This window comes from Felis catus, chromosome C1 (assembly GCF_018350175.1).
Source record: "Felis catus isolate Fca126 chromosome C1, F.catus_Fca126_mat1.0, whole genome shotgun sequence".
Classification (NCBI taxonomy): Eukaryota; Metazoa; Chordata; class Mammalia; order Carnivora; family Felidae; genus Felis; species Felis catus.
Window position 1 is genome coordinate 44061630 of NC_058375.1, and position 15178 is coordinate 44076807.

A 15178-nucleotide genomic window follows, 5' to 3' on the forward strand; every position below is an offset into this window, starting at 1 on the left:
AAGCCAGTCCAAATACCCAAGAACAGCATTCAGAACCCCAACCTACCTTTCCCCCCTGCATCCCTGAGCTCCTCCGGCCCCAGACCACATCTTTGGGCCTGGTGTGTCTAACTAGAATGCCTCCCACCCCAACACCTCCCTTTGACCATTCCTTAGGGCCAACATCTCCTATGCCATCTTCTCCTCCAAAAACCTCTTTGCTTTTCATTCCTGGAGCAAAAGTCATCCATCCCTCGGCTTGGTCTCATTTTGCTTCAACCTCCATGGTGGCTCTCCATTCATTCTGTCTATTGTTGCAGCCAGTTGTTTACTGTCTGTCTCCTGTGCCAGACCTGGCAGGGAGAGGAACTAACTGAGTCATCTGTGTGTCTCCACCACCCAGGTTTGATACCTGTGAGCACATTGACATTCAATGTACACACCAGGGGCTAGGGAACCACAAGAGGAAAAAATGGTCTTATCCTCAAAGTAGCTCTGGGTCCCTGGGGGAGATAAGAAAGGGATACCGCCAACAATAGGATTAGATAAGGCCCCTCTCCCAGCCCCACCCACCTACCTACAGCCCCCTGGAACTACTGTGCTTTGTGTTCCCAGAATGCACCACGTCATTGCACACATCCACCCTAGACTCATTCATTCTTTCTTCCTCCCTCTCTCTCTCTCTTTCCCTCTCTTCCTTTTTTTCTTTCTTTTAGTACATGTCTATTGAGCATCTACTATGTACCAAGCACTGTTTCAGCCACTGGGTAATAAACCAAACACAAATCCTCACTCTATAGACCTTACGCTATTGGGAAATCCTTCATCCAAAAGCCTCTTTCTGAGACAGACTCCTACTAATTTTCCTGAAATCCAGCATGGGCAGGTGGCACCTCCTCCAGGAAGCCTTCCTGGGAAACCTTCTCTGAGCTCCCAGACTGGGCCAGGTGTCCCCTGGCAGCCCCCGTACCTCCCACAAACTATGACTGATTGCAGTCAGCTACACTGCATAGGTGTGGATGTGAGCGCACCTTCCTCACGGGAACGTTAAGGTCCTCCTAGTCGGGGAATGATGGCCATTCACCGGTGGACCTCCAGTGCCCAGCCACTGTGGTAAAAGGATACCCAAATAACTGAGTGACCAGAATGAGGGGGAGTACCAGGTGAGGTGGGAGAGGAGAAGGAGAAGTCAGCTCCAAGCTTAGGCTAGAATGGCCACTCCTTCCCTCAGCTGCCAGAAAGTGGGGGGCAGAAATCCTGGGCTCTGAGGTCAGCTTGGCAGTGGCCAGGCCTCCAGAAGGTGGCAGTTAAAGGAAAAAGACTTCAGGGGCTCGACGGGGAGTTGTGCCTGCCAAGGATGTCACAGGATCTCCTTACCTCTCCCTGGTTAGAAGCTCTTTTTCAGTGTTCCTCACAGCTGCTGGGAGGACGGGGCTCCCCTCGGGGGGCTATTTGAATGGTCACCGAGCACGCAGCCCATCCCCCTCCTGCCCGCAGCCCAGTGGGTCCTGGAATTGAGTAGAGGCACATCTGGCCAAAACTTGGGCTGCAAGGGCTCAGGCCCAGGCTGGTCAGCCCTGGTTTTAGCAGAAGTTTCCCCGTGGAGATCGGTGGTCTCGGAGAGGGGGTACAAAATCCAGCGTCCAGGGACTTGGCTTGGGCCTGGCTCAGGGCCTCTCCGGGGACCATGGGGCAGGTTGGCCTCCCCTGTGTGAGCCTCTGAAAGGGAGAACGTTAGCGTCTGTGTCCAGGGCAAGCAGGAGGATGCAGTGCAGGAACCCTGGGGGATTGCTGTCGGCTGTCAGTCACCACCAGCCAAGCCTGCGCCCCTTGACGCCTCTGGACAGTGGAACACCACTGCTTTGAAGACTGTTTGGAGGTTCAGCGGAGATAGTAATTGGAGAAACGTTCTGTAAATTGAAAAAGATGATTACTCCTGATGTTATTAGCACAGCAGAGCCAGCAAACAGAGGTGCTAAGGAAGACGGAAGCGAATTTAAGTTTAAAATCGCATGTGTTTTGAGACTTCTGATGGACACACACCTGCGCTGAGGTGTATCCTAGCAGAATGGTTTGGGGCATTTTCTGGAAGAAGTGAGTTCTATCTAGAAAGCATCTACTAAGCGCTCAGCCCTGAGCCAAGGACGCTGGAAAGTACAAGAAAATACAAGGCGAGGTCCTGCCAGGGGTGAGCAGGGAGAGGAAGCTGATGCTGTGGTTCTCCCCAGGTTCCTGTTGCGTCCCCCCAACCTCCTCTCCAGGGTGTCCTGGCCATGCATTCGTCTCCACACCACCCTCCATGAAGGCTTCCGTGGCGTCCAGTGCTCTGTGTGTGATCGACTGCTACATCTTTATCCACACCGTTCCCCTGCCTGGAGCACCTTCTCCCAGACCAAGGCTTTGCACATCCCTCACTTCGCCCAGGTCCCCCATCTGAACATGGCCGGAGCCGTCCCTAACGAGCCTCTGTGGAATGGCACCTGCCCCCCTTCATCCCGTTCTATTTTTCTCCATAGCAACCATCACCACCTAACATATTTTATGTTTCTTTATTTGTTTTTCTTACCTTTTTCCCTCATTAGAATTTAAGCTCTGTGGGAGTTTTATCCCCCTTCTAGAACAGGTACTCGACAAAAATATGTTAAATGTTGAATAAAATAATTAATTTAACAAAGACTTTCTGAACATCTGGTATGGGCTGTGCATCGCAGTAGGTGCTGAGAATACAGTGTGAACAAGACAATCACAGTCTCCTTCCGTTTGGGGCTCACAGCCTGGCAAGATAAGGGTTAATTCAATAGGCACACAGATAATATGACGTGACAAACTGTGCCAAATAGAGGATGTATAAGAGCAAATGACACAGCCTGATCCCGTCGGGCCGGCGGGGGGAGGAGTGGTGATCAGGGAGGGCTTCTCTGTGTAGGTGATGTTTGAGTTCCAAAGGATGTGGGAGAGTGAACCACACAAAGGAAGAATGTTCCAGGTAGGGAAGGGAAGTCTCTGTGGCAGGGAGGAGCCCAGTCAAGGTGGAGTTCTTCATAGCCAGTCCTTGTGACAGGAGCAGAATGCCCAGCGGTTCTGCAGGTGTCCCTTGCCATGGTATCAGAGAAACCCCAGAGCGGAAAACTAGAGCTCCTTCACAGGAGGGGAGGTGCTATCAGGTAACACTTCGGAAGCTGGTTACTGTGGCAACGGCTGGAGTCCAAAGTGGGCCGACCACTTTCACAGTCGTTACAATAGCTATTAGAGCCAGAGAGAAAGAAAGAAAGAAAGAAAATAACAAGTGTTGGCGAGGATGTGGAGAAATTGGAGTGCTCATGCACTGTTGGTGGGAGTGTGCAATGGTGCAGCCACTCCGGAAACCAGTATGGAGGTTCCTCAAAAAATTAAACGTCGACCCATCGTATGAGCCACCAATTCCGCCTCCAGGAATACGCCCAAAATAATTGAAAGCAGGGACTCAAACAGATATCTGTACACCATTGATCATAGCAGAACTATTCACAATAGCTACAACATGGACTCAGCCCAAACGTCCATCAACAGATGCACGGAAAAACAAAATGTGGGGGCGCCTGGGTGGCTCAGTCGGTTAAGCTCCCGACTTCAGCTCTGGTCATGATCTCGCGGACTGTGGGTTCGAGTCCCACGTGGGGCTCGGTGCGGACAGCTCGGAGCCTGGAGCCTGCTTCGGATTCCGTGTCTCCTTCTCTCTCTGCCCCTAACCCACTTGCACTCTGTCTCGCTCTGTGTCTCAAAAATAAATAAATGTAAAAAAAAAAAAGAAAAACAAAATGTGATATATCCATAGGACAAATATCATAGGAGTCCACTCATATATAGTGTGTATATATATATATATAGAGAGAGAGAGAGAGAGAGAGTAAATTCATAGGGACAAAAGATAGAATGGTTGTTGCCACGGATGGGGTAGGGTGAGGGGAACACGAGTTATTGGCTTCATGGGTAGAGTCTGGGTTTGGGGAAATCGAAGAAGTTCTGGAGATGGGTGGTGGTGATGTTAGCACAAGAATGTGAACGCACGTACTTAATGCCACTAAGCTGCCTGCTTATAACTGGCTAAGATGGTAAAGTGTTCTGTTACATTTTACCACAATAAAAAACAGAAAGGAAAAAGACTGAGCTAAGAGTTGTGAGGGTTATGAGCACAGGAGGGGTCGAACACAGGATGTCACGGGGCTTTGAAAGGGGCACCTGAAAAAGGGCGGGGGGGGGGAGCGTTTAAACTTGTCCCATGTGCAGAGGAGTGGGACAGAATGGGAGGTGGTGGGAAACATCAGGAAAGCTGTCTGGACCAGGCCAGGTCGAAACTGAGGTTTGAGTGGGAGCCTGGGGGGGGGGGGGCAGGTGTGGAATATGTTTCAGACGGAATGAATGGCGTTAATGAATTTATTCAACTGGGCTGGACCATTCAGGGCCTTTGGGTGACGTGTCCTGAAGGCAGGGGCTTTAACCAGGCATGACCTCTTTGTGCTTCAGGAAGAGCGCTCTGAGGGGCTACTGTGGAAAAGGGAGCCCCGAGGGCAGTAGGGGGCTCAGCAGCAGGTGTGGTGAGAGGTGCTGAGGCAGGTGGGTTGGAGAAAAGTCGAAGGAAGAGAACTTCCCGGGGAGCTCGGTGGCCAAAGGCACGTGAGGGTATTAAAGCTGACTCCCAGGCTTCTGACGTGGAGGAGGGAGCTGCCAGTCAGGGGGCCCAGGAAGGGAAGCAGGTCTGTGGGTGGCAAGTATGAAGAAGGGCAGTCTTGGACGTGTTGAGCTGGAAAAGCCCATTGGAGGTCCTGATGGAGATATCCAAGGACAGGTAGGTGATAAGTCTGGAGCTCCGGAGAGAAGTCTGCCCTAAAGATGGAGCCTGGGGAGTCGTCTGAATCTAGAATTCAGATTCCAGCCCGGTGACGCAGCTAAGGTGACCCAACCATAACATGTAAGAAAAAAGACACGCAGGCATGGTGCAAACGGTATGGACACCCCCCCCCCCGCCGCGACACCCACCTGCCCCCCAACCTCAGAGCAACAGAGGTCAGGATGTTCCCGAACCCCTCTCCCCAAAGTTCCCGATTTCCTTCCTTCCCCTCTCACTGTTCTTCGGTTAGCCTTTAAAGGATTCTTACTCTCCAGCCTCCCCTTAAAATTGTATTAGGCAAGCTATTGCTGATACAATGTTACATAACAAACAGCCCCGACAGCTCAGTGGCTTATTATAAAAGCCATTTATTTCTCACTCACAGGTCTGCAGCCAGTCTGGGCAGCTCTGCTTCAGGGCACAGCTCGAGTCTGCTCATGGGTCTCCCTTGCTGAGCCCGGGCTGAAGGGCAGAGGCAGCCTGGCGTGGTTTTTTTTTTTTTTTTTTTTTTTTTTAGAGTGGGGAAAGAGCACCAGATGCCAAGTCAATCCATGCAAGCAAGTCACATGGCCGACCCAGCCTCAGTGGGGCAGGGAGAGGTATGCCTCCCATGGAAAGGGAGGTGGATATTCACCACACAAGCTACCATGAATGAGCTGCTCTCAGTTTTGCTCCCGTTTTTGGCCTCCCGTTTTGCTTTGGGCAAGTGCAGCCATGCCCATGGCATTGACATACCTGAACTTCCATGATGATTTCCTGAATGCACCCCACTGGCCCAGATATGTTTCTCACCACCAGCCTCCCCCGCATCTGTTTAGTTAAAAGGTATTCCCACCTGGAGGTCCCCCAGGTGATTCAAAGTCCACGTGTCCAGAACTGGTCTTTATTTCTCCCCACCCAATTCCTACTCGGTCCCCGTCTCTGTGCAAGGCACCACACCAGCCAGTTCCCTGGGCCAGAAACCCAAGAGTGGGTCTCTGCTTCTTTTCTTCCTTACCCCCTCTGCCTCTGCCAGAGCCTGGGTTGGTCAGCTGGATCTAGTAAGCCTCCTATGTTTTTTTTTTTTTTTTGAAAATATTTTAGTTTTGAGTAATCTCTATGCCCAATGTGGGGCTTGAACTTACAACTCCGAGATCAAGAGTCACATGCTCCATGGACTGAGCCAGCCAAGCAGCCCACAAGCATCCCACTTTCTGTCCACTCGATACCCCCACTCTCATCAATGGTCCAGCCCTGGATTATTGCATAACCCCCAACTGATCTCTCTGCCTTCTGACGCTCCCCCAACCTTCCACCCTCTCCTCGCCAGCCAGGGGGATGTGTTTAAGGCACAGATGTGACCATGGCATGCTTTGGCTCAAAACTCTTTGGTGGCTCTCCTTCTCATGCAAGATGAAGCCCAAGGTCCTCAGCAAAAAAAAGTTCAAGGTCCTTCATAATCTCGCTCCTGTGTCCCTTTGCAGCTTGTGGCTCACCAGCGTCCTGAGCCCCGGGAGCACCGGGGCTGGATGTGCCCCTGGGGAGTTTGCAGCCTGAGGGGGAGACACACAACTCTACTGTACGTATAATACACCATGACAAGTGTCACCATGGAGAGCATAGGCCCCTATGCATAGGCGTAGTGCAGGCGTGTTAGGCTGGGCCAGCGGGCCAGGGAAGGTGGCTAGGAGAGGTGGCCTTCCTTGGACAGTAATGGGAGTGGAAGGCACTCTCAAGGGTAAGTTGGAGGACAGAGCTCTGAGGAGCACCAGCAGATCTGATGGAGGAGGATCTGATTAAAGTGATGGAGGAGGCCCGTCCAGAGGGGGTCAATGAGGAGGAAATGTGGGCCGGGGGGGCTGCCTAGGGAAGACAGTGCTTCAAGGAAGGTGTCGAATCCCAGATAGTGGCCAAGCAGGAGAGAGCTCTGCAGAAGCCATGACTGGCTGGCGATGGCAGTTTGGGGGGAGCCATCTGGGCAGAAGTCATATCACAGCAGTGGTGGTGTGGGAGGGAGACAGACAGAGACCACAGAGGCAGACAACTCTCTCAAGACATCGGGCTGTGAAGGAGGTAAGAGGCAGGCCAGCACCCCAGGGGGAAGGAGCTTTGCTGTGTTTTGGTTAAAGACAAGAGAGACTAGAACCTGTATAGACGCTAGCTAGAAAGAGCGGGTAGAGAGGGAGAGGACAAAGGTACTGGCTAGAGGCCGAGGCCCACGTTACAGTGAAGTGCCTAAGAAGGGGGGACGGGATGGAGCTCGACACAGCTGGAGGGACGCCTTCACTCCCCTCTGGGAACACAGAGATGGGGAGACTCAGCCTGTGCTCTCAAGATGCTCATGGCCTGGGGGAGGGGGCTTTGCAGAGGAAGTAAGCTTGGAGGTGGGGTTTTGGAGGTTGAGCAAGAATTCGCTAGACAGGGCAGCCGTGGTGAGGGGACCCCAGGCAAGAGAGCAGCATGGGGCATGGGTGTTGGGGTAGGGGGGTGGGATGGGGACAGGAGAGGGAGACCAGGACTTCTTGCTCCCTTCCACATTGACTTCATGGGCACACAGCTTGGGCACCCATGGGTCCTGAGGGAAGGCAAGGACTGTGCCCTGTTCATGTCGGTGTTGCCCAGTACCTAGCTTCTCTGTGTGTTGAGTAACAGAGGGTCCAGTTCGGACAGAGTAAGTCTATCCTAGGGATGAGTGCTGTGGAGATAGCAAGGCTTCCTCAGGCAGGGTCATCGCCTCTCTCCCTTCCAAGTGCTGGACACGGTGCTGGGCTGGCACCAGTGAGTGCTCAATGAATGTCCGCTGTGTCCCTGGGGTCCCTGTGTTCAACACGTCCTCTCTAGCCACCCTCAGAGGCCACCGGGGGAGGAGGCGCGGGAGCAGCCCTCTCCCCCAGCTATCTGGGGCACCCAGAGCAGAGCTCACTGGCTCATTCTCCGATTCTGAGCCCTGTTTCCACGGAAACAGACATCGGCAACCATCAAAGTCCCAGCTTTCAAACATGAGTCTCTTCCAAAACTTACTCTCACGTGATTCATAGACTTCACAATTGTGGGGGCTGCAGGGGCCTTACAGAGCGTCCACCCCACCCACCCCTGTGCTGTGAGGGCAGAGTCAAGGCTAGAACACAGAGCCCTGGCTCCTAGTTGGGCGCTTGGCTCTTCGTCCGGTGCTGCCCCAACCCCGGAGGACCCACAGCCATTCTGACCCATTAGCCAGGGCCTCAGTTTGTCCACCCGTCTTTCTAAAGAGGAGAAAGTGCTGGAAGTCAGCCCACACCTGTCGGGCACCTCAGGATCCGGCCAGCTCAGTGCAGGGGAGTCCAGAACGATGGGCACAGGGGTGGGGGTGGTCAGCCCCTCTTCCAAGGCTAATGTCACCGGAACCTAAGACCTGCTCCTTGGTCACTGGGGGCTGGGGTCTGGCTCAGAGGATGTTGGGAGGGGGGAATGGGAGAACACAGGTCACCCACAGGCACTGATCCCGCACAGAGCAGGCTCACAAGAAAGGGACTTCTCTCTGCAGCATCCACTGGGCTCTATCTCTCTGCCTCTGTCTGCCTGCCTGTGCTCTGGGTCTCCACCTTCTCATCTGCTGTGTCTTATAGCCCGTTGCTCTGTCTCTGCATGCCTATCTGTTTCTACCTCTTCTGTCTCCATGTCTTAGCCCATCTCTATCTCTGGATCTCTCCATACAGTTCCTTCTCGGTCGGTCCCTTTCTGTGGGCTTCTCTGGGTTTTTTTACCTATCTTTCCGGGCTTCCCTGTTCTCCTGCCTGAGACGCCCGAGGACAAGGATTTTGTCTATTTTGTCCACTGTCAAGTCCCCACAGCCTAGGACAAGACCTGGCACATAGTAGGTGTTCAGCAACCACTTGCCCAATGAATGATCTTTTTACACGTCTGTCTGTTTCTCTCCCTTCCTGCACATCGCTGCCTCCCCTCTCTGTCCTCTCTTTTGGCCTCATCTGCTGTTATGTGTCTTTGCACTTCTGCGTCTCCCTCTCCCTTCCTTTGTCTTTCTTTTTTGCTCGTCTCTCTCATTCTCTCTCCCTCTCTCCCTGTTCTGTCTGTCAGTGGCTGCTGGCCTCTCTTTTACACACACGCGCGAGCACACACACACACACACACACACATATCTGCAGCATTCTTTCCTGTACATGTTTCCTAGGTTGATGTGGATTTAGGAAACCTAACTTCAATGCTACAGCTCCAACCCTCAGAAAGCCGCCTACATGCCTTTCCCCCTCCCCCAAATTACCATTACAAACGGGACCAGGCACTGGGGCAGCCCGCGTTAAAACTGGGAAGTCAGCGATTTATTTCCAGTGGCTTCATTGGGCTCTGAGTCACCATTTTCCCCTGCCCAGTGCTCCTCCTGAACAGCAAGACCCCCAGCGCCAAAAGACTGCCCCCCTCCAATAACCTGCTGTAGGAAAAGGTTCAGAGACTAGCTGCTCACTGCTCCGGTGTGACCCTAGTCGCCATCAGATGTCTTCAGGGGCCTGTCTAAAAATTTCTTCTCTGGGGTGCTGGGGGAAGATGAGGGTTTTGCCTCCAGGAAGAGGAGTGTTAGGCCCCCTAGAAGCATGAGGGAACAATATGAACTGGTTCCGAGAAAGAGGCTTACACGCTCAGATACCAACTTTGTAGACAGCCCCCTAATCGACAGACAGCGTGCTGTGGCAGTGGGAACAGGGGTATGGAGACCAACAGAAGGCCTTGGTCAGTCCTACCTCTACTCCTTATTTGCTGTGTGGCCTTGGGCAAACTATTTGACCTCTCTGAGCCTCCACTTCCTCATTTGGAAAATGGAGTTCATGGCGTCATCCTTTTGGACTGAGATTCGGAACAAGGTGTACCAAGCACTTCACACTTCACACGTAGTACGTGCTCAGTGAATGATCATGTCAATTTCTCTCTCAGGGCATTGGATATGCCGGGAAAAATGGAGCAAAGATGCAGTGTATATCTATACTGCACTAGACCCTGTGCTGGGGCTGCAGGTCAGTCTTGTGCAGTGGTTACTAGCTCTTACTTTGGGGTCAGAGAGGCCACTTGCTGCTGTATCATTGACCTTCTGGAAGCCTTGATTTTCCTCCTCTGTAAAATGAAGGCCATCACACCAACTCTTTAGGGTTTTGGGGAGGATTAAATGAGATAATAGCTATCAAGTGCTTGGCCAAGTACATAGCGTGGTGTGTGATCAGGAAACGTTAGATGGCACTAGCTTTCTAAATGTTAGCTCATTGGCTGTCACAGGGATCCTAAAAGTATGTGTTCTTTCACCCATTCTGTAGGGGAGGAAGCCGGGCTTAGAGAGGAGGGGCAATTTACCCGTCACCCAGCTAGCAGGAGGCAGGGTGAGGACTGGACTCTGGGCATCCTGACTCCAGCCTCTTTCTTGGCATTGTCACCATCTTAACATCTCTCCCCCTTCCGGAGCTCCCCAAAACCCAGCAGCTGAGCCCTAACTCATGAGTCTTCCCTGAACACACTCATGTGCTCACTCTCACTAGGCAATGATGTGATTGCATAAAGAAGCAACACGTGGGAGCAAAATACCTGCCCTCGGAGGCTGTATTCCCAGCCTCATCAAGGACACCCCGAGCTCTTGAACTTGACATGGAGCCACAAATGGGAGCAGAGCCAGAGAGAAGGTTCAGAGCAAGAAGCTATGAACAATGGGGCATGTAAAATCCTTCAGCAAAAGGGTGTCTGCTGATGTGCTGATGTGAGTTCTGGGGAAGTGTTATTCATGAGTGTAGTTCCTCTTATATACTGGTCTGGAAACAAGAATAGTAGGCGTGGCTTCCCACTGATACTCTGAGGCCTCCTATGGAGGGAGGGAACAGAGAGAGGTGGTTGCTCACAAGAATTATCCTGGAGTCAGTGAAGGGATCTCAAGCAGAAAACCCAGCTGGGCACACCTGGAGCCTACTCACTCCATGGCTAAGTCCCCCAAATGCCTTGCGGTGAGATGCAAACCCAATGGGTAGCCTGGAGTGGGAGGAGCCAACTCAGTCACAACATCTGGACCACAGATGCCCCATTCTATCCCCTAAATGGCTCAGTTCCAATGGCTGGATGGAACTACTAACTGAGCCATCTGGGGGAGAATGGAGAGATCCTTCTGGAAAGAGGGCAGGAGTAGAGATTATCAGCAGTGTCTTTAGCTGAGAGGAATGCCTGATAACACTACCCCCCACCCCCTTTATTGTATTTTCCAACCTGTCAGAGCTGTGAGTCACCCTCTAGGTGAAGGGATTCCCATGCCTAGGTGCTGGCTGGCTGGCTGACAGATACCAAAACAAATCAAAGACCCCATAGGGAAGCACTTGGCTTGGCTTAGCAAGGTGCTGGGACAGTATTGTAGGTAAGGCACTGCCACTTCTTGGAAAATGAAGTGTCTTCAGAGCAGCAACTTTCTCTCCTAACTGGCCAAGGCAAAATTGAAACACGATCACTTACGGAACTCTCGACATAAAGATGATGGAAACTAACATTTGTTGAGTACAATCTGGGATTTGTAACCTATAGTCTCTCATTTCCTTCCCAATACCCATGCCAGTAAGCTGTTGTTACTCCCATTTTCTGGGAAAGAGAGTGGATCTCAGATGTTGCAGCGGATTCTGTGGTTGTGCCTCACTGAGATTCCCTCTCCTGGACCAACACACTCATCCCACAGTTCCTGGGAATTTGGGTTGCTGAATTTGCAGTTGTATTCCTCCTTGGGAGTTGCCTTTGGTTGTAGGGAACTACTTCGTCCAAAGTTATACCTGCTTTGAGAGGAAATTTCTACACCTGCTCTGAGGGTCCAGAGGTCCCAAAGGGGTAATGTTTCCATGAAGGGACACAGTAAGAGTGCCAATGAACTTTAAATCATGGCTGCTCTCTGTTTACTTTGAACTCCTTGAGCTAAGAGACCATCACAAGGAAAAGAATCCCCGTACTAGCAGAGGTAATCGATGCTGGTCGAAAGGAGGAGGTACAGCCATGTGGTTAAGCAATAGGAGCAGAGGAGACGATGTGTCTTGCTCAGAGGATCCCCTGAGGTGTCCTTTGTGCTCTTTACCCAGTTTTAATGGCACATGGACAAGGCAAGCAGACCATGGTAACACGGGGCTCAAACCCTTTGTGGTTAAGGGTCTGGTTCTCCACGAGGAAAGCTGCCCAGATGAGAAGATATGCTGGCAAAAATGCCAGCTGGCAAAAAAGTGCGGGGACTCTAGATCAGGTGGTAGAAGGGTGATCACTGTATCAGTTATAGCCTTGAAATCGACTTCTGCAGCTAGTGCTGTAGTTCATCCCACTAACCTTTCAAGTTTCCCAGGACACAAAGCCAACTAGAATCCTGGAGAAGTGAGTCCCACATGGGTCAAACTTCATGGCAGCAAATGAATCAGGAAAGTGCAAGGGGTGGACTGTAGTGGACACTCTGGTCCTCCACCCAGATCTCCTCTTCAAGGTTAACCCACCCATCCTAAGCTGCTTGGAATATTGCTGCAGGGGTCCTCACCCAATGTTACACCCCCTCCCAAAGGTGGCCAATGTGGGGCTGCAGTGCCTGCTACTTTGCCTCAATTTGGGACATCTCTGAAAGGCCATCCCAGCTTCATGGCTCTCTGTAGGATCAAATGAGGTTTCAATTATAGCCACATTTCTGGTCAGCTTCTGCCTCTAACCAATCCTGCCTTCCTACCTTCCTTACAGGCACATCTTCCAAGAGCGCTTCACAATAAACCATGGACCACAACGCTCAAAGTCGGGTTTCTTCCTAGGGAACCCAATCTTCAGTAGACATCTTGGTCAACTTGCTCAAGGTAACAGCCCAGATAAACACCTTCCTCATTATGTCATGGAGGCAGTTTCCCAAAGGAGGCAAAAGTGTTCTTGCATTGAGTTATAAAACTTTAATTCAGTATTTAATTTAGAATCAAAAAGTTTAAAGTGTGTATACTTTGGGGGCACCTGGGTGGCTCAGTCTGTTGACTCAGTTTTGGTTTTGGCTCAGGTCGTGATCTCATGGATCACAGGTTTGAGCCCCACCTCGGGCTCTGTGCTGGCATCGCAGAGCCTACTTGGAATTCTCTGTCTCCCCCTCTCTCTGCCTCTTCCATGCTTGTGCGCTCTCTCTCTCTCTGTCAAAATAAATCAACATTTTTTTTTAATGTGTATACTATCCATAAGAGAAATTCCCAGTTTTCCAAGTGCTATTGTTGCATAACAAACTACCCCAAACTTCGTGGTATAAACAGCAGCTCTTTTATCACGCTCAGGGATCCTGGGGACCTTAGACAGGGCACAGAAGGGGTGGTTGTTCTGTGCACTGGGGTGTCTGGGCTCTCAGCTAGCCAGACTCCAACAGCTAGAGGCTGGAATCTTCTGGAGGTACCTTCTCTTACACATCTGGTGCCTAGGCTAGGATGACTCAAAAGTTGAGTTCAGCTAGGATTGTAACTTGGTCACTTGACTGCAGACCATCTGGGTTTCAAAAGGGAGAATCCTGAGAAAGTGCATTCCCCAAACCCAAGGCGTAAGACACACAAAACTTTATGAACTTGCCTCAAAAGGCACGACTTGTCACTTCTACTGTGCTCTAGTGGTCAAAGCTGCACAATTTCACCCAGACTTCAGGGAAGGGAATGTAGACCACACCTCTTGATGAGAGGAGTATCAAAGAATTTGCAACCATCTGTCTTTTTATTTTCATTTATTTATTTTTTTTAGATTTTTAAAAATATTTTTATTTACTTTTGAGACAGAGAGAGACAGAGCATGAGCAGGGGAGGGGCAGAGAGAGAGGGAGACACAGAATCCAAAGCAGGCTCCAGGCTCTGAGCTGTCAGCACAGAGCCTGACACGGGGCTGGAACTCACAGACCGCAAGATCACGACCTGAGCTGAAGTCGGACGCTTAACCAACTGAGCCACCCAGGTGCCCCTTCCATCTGTCTTTTTATTTATTTTTTTTTTTTAATTTTTTTTCAACGTTTTTTATTTATTTTGGGACAGAGAGAGACAGAGCATGAACGGGGGAGGGGCAGAGAGAGAGGGAGACACAGAATCGGAAACAGGCTCCAGGCTCCGAGCCATCAGCCCAGAGCCTGACGCGGGGCTTGAACTCACGGACCGCGAGATCGTGACCTGGCTGAAGTCGGACGCTCAACCGACTGCGCCACCCAGGCGCCCCCCATCTGTCTTTTTAAACCACACATCACTCGTAGGGATTTATCATAGGGAACAAACATACTTGTCGAAGGTCTATGTTAAGGAAGCTTACAGCCACATTGTTATAATGCTGCAAAACTGCAAACAATCTAAATGACCAATGATCCACAGGGATTGGTTAAATAATTTGTGGTACAGTGTGTCAATACTATGAAATATTGACGTAGCTATTTTTTAACATGATACAATACGAGGGAAAGATTTTTATAGTATATTGTGAAATGGAAAAAAAGTTGGCTGTAGACGGTGTATATGATACGATACGTTTCGGTTGAAAGAATAGTTTACTTACAGAAATTTTCGACAAGGTAATTGAGTTTCTCCTGCACCCCACTGACCTAGGCACTGGGAATACAGAGTAAATACGAACCAGCTTCTTGCTGTGAAAGAGTTTACATTTCTGGGGGCGGAGGTGCTGGTGCTGGTGGTGGTAGTGGCGGATAGAGGAGGGATGTTTCTCTTTGGCAGCTTCCCAGAGGACATAACACTTGCGTTGAGTTTTGAAATAATTAGCCCAATAAATGGAGAAGGTTGGTGTCGAAGTCATGGAGGCTGACTGTGCCACCCCCCGCCCCCCGCATTCCTTCCACCAAACATGATCCTATTTCCACTGCTGGTGATTGGTTTAAGAACGGGCATGTGATGGGGCGCCTGGGGTGGCTCAGTTGGTTGAGCATTCGACTTCGCTCAGGTTGTGATCTCTTGGTTCGGTTCCTGGGTTTGAGCTCCCCTACCCCGTGCTGATAGCTCAGAGCCTGGAGCCTGTTTCCAATTCTAGATCTCCCGCGCTCTCTCTCTCTCTCTGCCCCTCCCCCCCCACTCTCTCTCAAATATAAACATTTAACAACAACAAAAAAAAGAATGGGCATGCGGCCAATCCTGGCCAATGTGAGGCTGAGGGGAAGTCCGCTAGGGGGCTTCTGAGGAAAACTTTCAATCATCAAATAAAAAGACGTCAGACATGGCTTCTTTTTCTACCTGTGGACATTGTCGTGTCTAGGAGCGAAGATTGAATTTACTGCCGTCTTCTTTTAACCCAGAAGGGATTCAATCAGACTCAACTGAATCTGATCCCACTGGGGGCCGAGGAAAGAGACAAAATGAGCTGCGTCCTCAACATTTTTGT